The 2,803-nt window shown below is 38.5% G+C and overlaps 1 long non-coding RNA gene across 1 annotated transcript; it reads right to left on the bottom strand.

Annotated features, from left to right (window-relative positions):
* Positions 1–1,054: 1,054 nt before the first annotated feature.
* On the bottom strand, positions 1,055–2,265 carry LOC138023592 (uncharacterized). Its single transcript, XR_011126716.1, has 3 exons — positions 2,214–2,265; positions 1,638–1,698; positions 1,055–1,533 (listed from the first exon to the last, which is right to left on the bottom strand). It is a non-coding gene; the product is annotated as an uncharacterized lncRNA (long non-coding RNA).
* Positions 2,266–2,803: the final 538 nt, after the last annotated feature.

Genomic DNA, 2,803 nt, shown 5'->3' on the forward strand with positions numbered 1-2,803 from the left:
CAGAGTTAAAATATGCAACGTTTGCGCGGGGAAAACTGTGATGGTTCACTGGTCATGTGTTCACAACGTTAATAGACGCGTCCGGAAAAAATAAAAGGAAAACAACGTGTTAGGGTTTATTTTTCTTTGCTTTCCATGGCAGATCTTTAAGGCCAGTGCAAGTGATAATACTTGGACATGCGCAATTAAAGCACTCATATTTGGTGCTGGGGAAGATTTCGTAACGTGATTAAGCTTTGCATCGCCGATCAGCCGATAACACCTCTGGCCACATATATAATCAACTATGATTGCGGCAAAATTCACGCGATGAGGAGGTGATCATGTGTATCGGATAAAAACCTATTCTCTCGGTCTTCGTTGACGACTGCAAAAAGGAGGTGACAGCTATTCTTAGAGTTATTTTCATAGAGTTATGTCGTAGAGTTAGAGTTAAGTTTCCAACATCCTGAATTCATGATTTTGGACTGCCAAAATCCTGAATTGAAGATTTTGGAATTCAAGATTTTGGACTTCCAAAATCTTGAATTCAAGATTTTGGACTGCCAAAATCCTGAATTCAAGATTTTTGAAGTCCAAAATCTTGAATTCAGGATTTTGGCAGTCGTTAACTCTAACTCTAAGTCATAACTCTATTGATAGTTAACCTCCAAAAAGGCTAATTCGTGGTCCAGTGATTTAGGTTGATGGAATTCAAAGCGAGCGTTCAGGACTGTCTCGTTGGTTTCTATTTTATCCCAAATGTCGCTTTGACTTTGACCTTCTAACAACTGAGTTTTAAAAAAGATACCCTGAAACATCTGTAAACGACCGTGCAATTTAAATACCCTTTTTTATCAATCCGTATGGCAGTTCTGGAAGAAAAAAAAAACTTAAAATTAGTCATTCTGAGCTTACCAGTAAATAACCTTTCTCCAAAGACTTCTCCAGCTTAAAAAAATATTTTTCAGTCTTTTTAAAAAAAAGGTAGTCACTTTATTTCACGTCGGTAGTTCCTTCAGCTACGAGGCTGAAGTTCAACTTCACATTTTGCATAATTATGTGATTCCGCCAATCCACAAATTATGCCACCTTTCACTCCCTAATTCAAATTTCTAAATGTAGCCAGATTCTTGCTTTCAATAAGAAAAATAGGAGTACGTTTTTGCGACCATACTGTAGTTAAGTACGCTTGCGTAATACTTTGTAATTGTAAAAGACAGTGTGCGAAATTGACTACTTCGTTCATTGGTCAACCGCTCACACAATCAGATAGCTCCTACCCGCAGCACCAAAAGCAATTTAATTAATCTCCAGTGATGGGCACGTACATGTGTCGTCTGCATAGATGTTTGGTGTTGAGGATAACCCTACTTACTTAAAAATTTTTCACTGATTGGAATGCAGTCAATGACACGATATTTCGCGAGAACAAACAATAAAATAACTTTCGAGATCATTCGGTAAGAATGAACGGTTGAGAGGCCAACCGAGGATACTTGTTTGTGTATGAACTTTGTCTTGTGCCGGAGCAGGAGTTCCTATCACCACTTCCTATGATAAAAAGTATTTTGTGTTTAGTTAAATGGTTTCGTTAACCAAGACTGAAGAAAAGGGGCATCTTGATCATCTTGGTCTCATTGGTTGGTTTTCCTCACCATTATGGCTGCAAAGAATTGGCACCAAAGAGTTCCAATTACGAAATACCATTTTAGGTTTCTGTAATTAAAAAAGCAATTAAAATATCTGAGAACAAAGACCCCATTCTGCACCTATGCACATATCTCTCAACCTACTTAACATATGAATACAGATGATTGATAAGGCCAGTGCACCCTCAACCTCAGTTCACCGTTTCATGGTCAATGATCGCTGTGCGCTTTAGTGAACACTTAAATTAATTTCCGCTCTGTGTGATGGCAATTGTCATGTAGCCTCAGTCAATACAAATCAATATATAGTTAATGTATCTTAGTTTCTTCTTGGATTTAGCTCGTTTTTGATAAGGGGTTTCTTTGCCCACGGTGGTTGAAGATGGACATCAGTGACGAATGGCCAATGCCGGATTAATCAAGTTAACAATGAAGATACACTAGCAACCCGTGAAGTCATGAATCGGTTACCACGTTTATTAGAGAATTAAATATAAGCTAAACTTCGTAGCAACCTCCCTCCCTATCTAATCTTGACGCTGATGCGTCGGTGTCGCATATTCATCGAAATCATTCACTAACCTAACGATCAGCACTTGGAGGATCCTCTCAACATTATTATCCCCGATTCCCAGATTCCTCTTTTCCAATTAGTCCAAAACTTTATTGTTAGTCGCTGCTTTACAGATATCCCTTTGTCATTAATGTTAATCTCTATTTTGTACCCTTTGCAATGCCGACGAGACAAAAATAACCGTGTCTGTTATCTAAGTGGGGTTGATAAACCAAGCGTGTAGATACGTGATTCAATTTATTTTGTTTACCAAAGTCAGATTGTATTATTCAATAGCCTGTGAGGCAAACGTTTCCGTTATCTTTTAGTCTTTGCTTAAAAGCAAATCAATGAGAAAGAGTTGACTCTCGAAGATTTCTGTCATTTCCCAGTTCGTGGGGGAGTGTCTGCGGTTAGCGGCGGAAACGAGTAGAGACTGAAAGAACGATCGCCTTTGCCATTTAGTTTCCAGCTCCCCCTTGCCATCTCAGCGCCCAGTTTGTATTTGTACCCTGAAAGATTATTTAAAATAACAGTCTCCGTTGTTTCCCAATTCTTATTAGCCATGTTCTCTGGAAGAAAAATGTTCCCAAAAAACATGGAGGTCGTTATTATGTTT

Source organism: Montipora capricornis, chromosome 11, assembly GCF_036669925.1.
Source record: "Montipora capricornis isolate CH-2021 chromosome 11, ASM3666992v2, whole genome shotgun sequence".
NCBI classification, from domain to species: Eukaryota; Metazoa; Cnidaria; class Anthozoa; order Scleractinia; family Acroporidae; genus Montipora; species Montipora capricornis.